Genomic DNA, 7,780 nt, shown 5'->3' on the forward strand with positions numbered 1-7,780 from the left:
ATTGTTCCTTTCCTTGAGCTTTGGTCAGTCCCTGGGTGCCTCTGAGTAATAATGCTACTACTAACAAACAACTTTAAGATTTCAATATTATCCTCTGCAAAATAAGCACACAGCAATGTACTTACCCTTAGAGCATCCCTGTATGCAAATGTCAGTGTATTACACACAAAACCTTGCTTTATCACTCCCCCCAACAGAGACAATCATGCTTGACTACAGAGCACTCTGAGCAGTCCCATAGCAAACCCACAGCGGCTTAGGGTGTGCAGTTTCTCACACACTTGTTTGTTTGTTGCATGGCGGAGCTGAGGAAGCCATAGACATTTCATTAACACTTTTATTACCAACACACATGACTCAGGTTTCCCCACCTTCCCGAGCCCAGTCATCCACAGCGGGGAAGCGCTTCTGTCCTTGGCTGAGGAAAGAGGATGGAACAACCACACACTGCAGCCCAAAGTGGTACAGAGAAGGGACTGACAGCCAAGAGTGTGAATATTGACTCTTCACAGTCCAGTCATTCACCAAGGGACTCGCACAGAAAAGGACCAGAAAGCAAAAGAAGAGATGCTGAAATCCTCACCACAACTCAGGGCCCGGTCCAGAGGGGTGCTGCTCTGGGCAGGCCACTGACTGCTGCTGAGAACACACATCTGCAAGGGGAAGGAACCTGCCTGCACCACGGCAGCCACCACCAACTGCCTCAGGGAGCCTCATGCAGACCCCTTCCAGGGCCAGAGAGAGGAATGCCTCTCCATAGGCAGCTATATATTGGTGATAAATAACATCTCCTTATCTAAAATCAAAGGGTCGGACAAGGAGTTGAAGAAGAGAGACAGCTATAGCTTAGCTTAGAGATGAGACACAGATAAAGCCCAGGGATCAAGCACCCTACAGGTCTGCAGCTGCCCACAGAAGGGGTTTGGCAAAGTGATCCAAGCAACGTGTGGCACGGAAAGAAGAGCTCCTGCAGAGCTTTGACAGCTGCATAAAACTGCATAAAGACTGATGAGGAGCCTGTGGGGTGAAATAAAGAGCTGCTTGTCTTCTGCTCTTTGCACTGATTTGGAATTCCTTTTGTCAAAGTCTCCAACAGCAGCTTTCTGGCTTCAACATCTCCCCTCCTGCATGTCATTCCTTATCCTCTACACTCCGCAGTGACTCCTGTGCCGTCCACAGGTTCTATGAGCACCACAAGCTTTCCTTCCTTCCTTTCTCACTCTGAATCATGTCTTTCAGCAGCTTTACACCTCTTCAGCCCAAGTTTCCTGCCCGTAGGTGTGCTGTGTTGCTGCAGAGCATGCAGAGGCCGAACTCAGCCTCTCCTCCCATATCCTGGCTGTGGTTGATAACCAGCTCAGAAGCAGCCCACTGCCCAACAGGCCTTCTTCTGCACAGCCCTGCAGCTTCCAAACCCCACACAGCCAGCCTGTATTCTACTTAGGTCTGTGACCTTTGTTTCTCTCTTGGGCTTGAAGCATTAATCATCACTATGTCTCACCAAGTTCTCCTGCTTCGCATCCCTATATGATACGGTATTGCTTGTCTGCTTACACAAATAAACCTCTTGTCCACCATCATCCTCCTCGGGTTTTCCAAACACTCATTTCTCTTGGAATCTTTTGCCAGTTTATCTACCCAGGGTGCTGCTACAGGGATCGATTTCTAAGCCACATCACCTTTCTGGCCATCCCTCCACTTCCCCACTGCACCAAAGCCTCTGACTTTCAAAGCCTATTCTAGGCTCCCTTCTCTTGCCCCGTATTCCCTGCAACGATGTAGAAGGGCTTCATCCCTGGTTTCACCTCTGGCCACACGGTGACACCAGGCTCCACCACCTCCTTGTTACGTATTTGAGCACGTGCTTACTGCGAGGACAGTGTGTTGAAGGGTTTTAGCTTCTGCTTCAGGTCCTGTAAACCTCCTTTGCCACGCAGCTGGAAACAGCTGGCTTCTGCCCATCACACTGATTGATGCACAGGGTCGCGATTGGCTCTTGCACACCGGCGCATCCCTCCCTCCCAGCATGAACCGTAAACTGCTCATCCAGCAAAGGAAATGCCCCTGGGTGGTTTTAAGCCAAGCGGAGCCCACGACCACCACGGCTCACCCTAGGATCAAAACCAACAGCGCAGATGAAACAAGATGAAGCGCAGCATGGCCAGGCCAGCGCTCCTGCACCAGAGCATCCCAGAGCTCCTCAGTCCCGCAGCCTACGTGCTCTGGATAGAATCGGCTGGTTTAAAAATACAACCGTGTTACCGCTGCCAGCCTGAGCCGCGCCTGACCTGAATACACCCGTCTGGTTTAGCACTGTATCGCACTCCTTTCAGCCATCCCATAGCTAGAAAACGGAAGTTACAAGGAAAGTTGTTCTTGGCTGGCACTGGGAAGGTGCAGCCAAGCGAGCAAAAGGTGAAGGGGCTCAAGAAGTGCAACAACGGCAGCTCCACATTTTCCCTTCTAAACCTGAAGGGTGCAGAAAGTGGTCAAAGCCTCAGCGTGCGCCCGGAGCGCTGCTAATCCGGGAAAGCCAGGGGCTGGCTGGGTCTCCCTGCACGCACACACGCACAGAGGGGAAATTCCCTCGCCCCCAGGCAGCAGAATCCGGCTGGCACCGTCGGGGTACTTGTCCCGGTTCCCTGCCATTCAAAGCGATCCGAGCCGCTGCAGAGGCGTTCACCCGAGCACTCCCCGCTTCTTTGTTTCCTTCTCAGCCCCCAAAACCCCAGCCCCGGCCGCCTCCGAGGCGCGCTCCGGGCCTACCTTTCCCCGCGGCTTCGGTGCGGGGTCCTGCGAGGGGAGAGGGGCTTCCGCGGCCAGCCCGCACCGGAGCACGCGGGGCACGGGCACCGCTCCGGACCGCGCTGAGCTCCGGCGGGCACCAAGTTCAGGCTCCTCCTTTACCCGCGCTTGCGGAGCGGGCAGCAGGGACCCCGCGCACCGCGGCCGCGCCGCTCCCCGCCGCACCTGCACCGGCGCTCGCTGCCCGCGGGCGGTGCGGGGCCGGCCCTGGCTGCGCGGGGCGCGGCTCCGTGCGCGGCGGCAGCGGAGGGGAGGGGACGCGGCGGAGGCAGCGCTGGAGCCGCCGCCCCCGCTGGTGCCACCGCCCCCCGCTGGTGCCGCCGCCGGGAGCCGCGCTCGGTCTCACGGCAGCCCGGGGGAAGCGGCGGTTTCACCGCAGGGCGCTGCAGGAGGGTGAAAGCCCCCCCCCGCCCGCGGCTGGGAAGTTGGGGAGCCGGGAGGGGTCCGTGGCGAGGGGCTCCCCGCGCCCGGCCGGTGCAGGCACTGTCCTATTGCCGTTCACACCGACGGCACTGAAACAGCGAACGGACCCCTGCTAAACACAGCGGTGTTACCGCTAACCAAAGGCGTACCGAAGGGGTGTTTGCCAACGCAGCCATCCTGCAGCCAACAAACTGCACGATGCGGTTTTCGCTGCTCATCAGCTGCCCATCAGCTGCCGCTGCGCTTTGTCGCGTCTTCCACATTAAACTCCTTCTAGGAAAACCAGGCTGTAAGGAAAACAGCCTGCACGAAAAGCCCTGAGGCAGATGAAAAAGAAACAATGGGGCTGCGTTACCTGGGCTGTCTTAAGTACTAAGAGTAATAGAACGGTTTCAGAAAGATGATGCTTTTGCTAAACCGACTCAGACCTGCCACTGCCAAGGGTGTCAGACCATACCCTCCGTTGATTCAGGGAGGCCAGCAAAGGTGTAAAGGCTGCTCCAGCAACAAAGAGCTTTCAGAACACTCCCTCCTGCAAAGCTTTTAGGAATCTCCTGGCTAGCCTGGGTACTACTACCTGGTCAGGAAGCTCGCAAGAGCATCCATCAGGACAGCATGGTTTCCCTAAGTAAATATTTATAAGTGTAAATGAATAGTTTGGAGATGGGATCTGGTTCCCAAGTTGCTGCACTCATGATCCTCCTGCAGAACATCACCATTCCCCAGGATGGAGCTTAGTGGTGACAAAGAGCTGCCAAAAGGATCATCGCATATTGGGGTGCAGGCATGACCTTTAAAAATCACCGTTTTATTAAGATCCAGTGAGCACAACAGGAGCCCTGGTTTGCATCCTGACAAAGTCCCGCCCCTGGGGAAGCAGCAGCAGGGATCACCATCCCTGAACCCCTGTGCTCCCTTTTGTGCCAGTCCAAGGGCAAGCTTCCAAGTCAATAACAATGTGGATTTATACGATTATTTCAGTGTACAAAACTATGCGGAGAACACTTTAAAGAATAACTGGGAATTGCAAAGCAGCAGCCTTCACTAGTGCTGAAAATGAAGCAGTGTGTGTGTGTGTGTGTGTGTCTGTGCTTCAGTGTCAGTTTTAAGCATGTCTGTCACAAAATTTAGCAATGTGCTTACAGTGCAGATGCTGTTGCCTATGTGTTTTGCCTCTCCTCCCTCCCTGCCTATAGCTTTTTGGTGCCAAATTTGTCAGTAACAGACTGCAAGTGGTGTTAGAGTTCGTATTTGCCTTGTGCGTCTCACACACAACTTCCTGTGACCTTAAAGCAGATGCCTATCGCAAGGGTGCCTGCTTTCAGCTTGCTCAGAGAAAGGCAGGCGCTGAGTGAGGTTCAGCTATTTCCAGCTCAGGAAAAAGCTGGAGGTTCACCACTCGCATTAACACCAGCAAGCTGTACTCGGTGCAGGTCCCAGTGCATGGTTTGCACTGGAGCCGCGACAGAGCTCACTCCTCTAGAGTTTCCTTTGCATTTGGAAACACACCTCCGAACCAACACCTCCAAGCTGTTTGTCCTTGCCCTGACACCCTGGCTTTGCTTTTCTCCATGCTTCTGCCTAGCATCAGCTGCAACTTGCAGCCTCCTCCTTCCTGGTGCTAGTAAGAGGCACAGCATAGCTGTTTGAACCTTCATCCTCACGGCTGCAGCTCTGTCCTATTCATACACAAACTCCCACGTCTGTAAGCTGCTGGTTTGGGTTCTCTTTTCTGTGCAGCTTCCAGAATAAATCCCAACAGTATAAAAGATGAACTAAGGACAGAGGGAACTGTAGTTCTTTCTGCTCACATCAACGGTAAACTAAGTTAAGCTGCTTTACTACAACGTGTGATGTTTTATTAACGCAGAAATACTTGCTTAAACTTCATACCCATTCTGATTTAAAGGGCAACTTTTCAAGCTGATAGCTCTTGTACATCCATCTGGTGCAAGTGTTGGTCCTAGAAGACATCATTCAGATTATGCCTTGGCGTTTGTAAAATCTGGCATTTTCTTTAGTACCGTTTTGCTTTATTAACTAAAATAAACTGTACAAAAAGCTGTAGAGTTACATTAGCTTTGAACAATGTAGGGTACACGTTCTCGGCCAAACTTTAGTGTGCAAACATTGTACATTATTTTTCTTTTAAAGTGACAAAATTAAGCCAACCTTGAAGTCAAGAGTTCATTACTACATTACAAAACAGGCGACTGGAGATGGCAAAAGAAATGCCCCACTGAAATCAACACCATTGTATAATTTTATTTCTAATTCTTAAAAAAATAGAAATGAATTTAGAAGAGAATCACAGTATAAGGGCCCTAACATATTAGACCATTACAAGGTACATAAAAATAGAAGACACAGATTTCTTTGAAACTTTAATCCTTTGATTAAGCAGCAAGCATATCACTCTCCAGGCAGACACTGCTTAAAACAAACCTACCCCCCCCCCCCCAAGAACAGGACGTGCAAACTGTATGCACATATTCTGCAAAGCACACAATAAAGACATTTTGCTATGTACATACTTACTTGGTACTACAAATGCTAGGAGTTGCCTACTGTGTGCTACAGTGTATGGAAATTAAGAAATACTACCTATCTCTGACCCTCCCTCCCCCCGTCAAATACAGCACCTTTGCCCAGTCATCGAATAGTTAAACAAGATTAAACGGAATCACAAGGTACTGAACAGTTCTGGAGCAGCTGGTGGTGGCCAACTGCTCCTGCAACACCCAACGTTCTGCATACTGAAGTCTATCGACGAGACGAGACAAAAATTAGCAAAGGTACAAGACACACACCTGGGAGACTCAATGCTAAAAAGAAAGGCAGACAAAATAAGAGAAGAAAACTTGACGATGTATCTTATCACTCTTAACAGTTAAACTGAGATACTAAGGATGGCGAAACGAAGCAGACTGGTTGTGAAGAGCAGCCAGCTTTGTGTAGCTAACAAGGAGACACTTATGACTCCCAGAACACAAGCTGCAGTGACCCTGAATTCCTCAGTGCTTGGTGTACAGTGCTGCTTCTCTTGGCCATCTGATGCTCACGTAGTGGCTAAGCTTCTACTCTGATGCAAAAGAAAACGTCTAAGGACCTTTTGTACGAGACCTCAGCACAGCAGGGAAAGCTGTTCAGAAAGAAAAATCTCTCCAGTTTCATCTGAAAACATTTTCAAATGAAGAGCTGAACTATAAAGGTCAATACCTTCACTGCAATTCAGGGACAGCTATCAAACCTTAATACTCGATTTACAAATGGAATAGCATCTGACGCTGTAAGAACTTCCCTTCGCACATAAAAAAAGACCTCAGCCGGCCACTAAACTCATCATTAAACGATCCAATTTATCTGTGAAAAAGCCTAGGGAGAGCACATTCCACTTTCAAATAAAGTCTCATTTCAGTCAAGGCAAATCTAGTTAATAACAGAATGGATTTAAAAGGATTTTCAAACACCATTTCAGCTATAAGCAGAACTAATTTTGCAAACAGTAGGGCGGTCAACATGAATGTTATTACATACTCCAGAATGAGATGCTTTTCAGTAGCTTGGTTCAGATCACACAGTTTACAAACTCAAGATCTGCAGCCTGGTTTACTTGGAGGGCAGAGGCATCTACTTACAAGAAAAAACAGACTGAACAAAGAACTGAAAAACCCCACTCCCAAAACACCGCTGGGCATAACTCAAGGTTTCAGACAAGAATGCGGTGGGAAGAAAACCTTTCAATCTCCTAAAATTTGGAAGCACTAATACCCAAATGCAGGTTTTACTTGGTCAGTAACACAAAGCAAAGAACCCCACACTAATTTCAACCTGACTAATCAGCTCTGCCAGAAGCAGCAGAAATCAGAGCATGATTTAACAGCGAGAGTGGGCTGGCAGCAGGTAGCTGCCGCCGCAATATTCAGCTACCACCACCAGCCTCCCTGCTTCCCTCATGAATGCTTCGGCAGGCAGCAATGATCTAGCATACACGAACCACAGGCAGCCATTCTCGGATGAGTTAAACTCTACTGTACTTAAATTAGCAGAATTAGTGGAATAAATTAAATTAATGGTTCTTGTTATATGGCTCCTCTCCTGTCACCCCCCTGGGTGGTGGAAGCTGCTGCCTCTCTCTCCACCCCAGCCCACAGGAGATGCTGCAGCAGGAACCTGGATTCCTGCTTTCGGTTAACTTCCATGAGTAGAACACGTGTGAGGTTTAGCAAGTTTGGTACAATAGCTCACTGAGGCTTCAGAATACTCTTTCAGAGGAGTGTTTAACAAGACAGTACCTTTTTTAAACAAGGAAAAGTGTTCTGGGAAAAGCACAAAGAGAAGAAACATCTACGTTATCCAGGTGCGCAAAATGCTTCTACTGTTATCTAAACAGGGCCAAAACTTCAGAACCTAAGGCCGTTCTTGTTTTTGCACTAAAAGGTAAAAAAAAACGAAACCAAGAAATTCACACACACACACACACACACACACACACACAAACAAACCCCCCAAAGCTACATTTAAGTCTCCTACAAGATTATCTATCCCTAGA

Source organism: Pezoporus wallicus, unplaced genomic scaffold, assembly GCF_028554395.1.
Source record: "Pezoporus wallicus isolate ANWC-B61680 ecotype Strahan unplaced genomic scaffold, APGP_CSIRO_Pwel_v1 contig_11493, whole genome shotgun sequence".
Lineage (NCBI taxonomy): Eukaryota > Metazoa > Chordata > Aves > Psittaciformes > Psittacidae > Pezoporus > Pezoporus wallicus.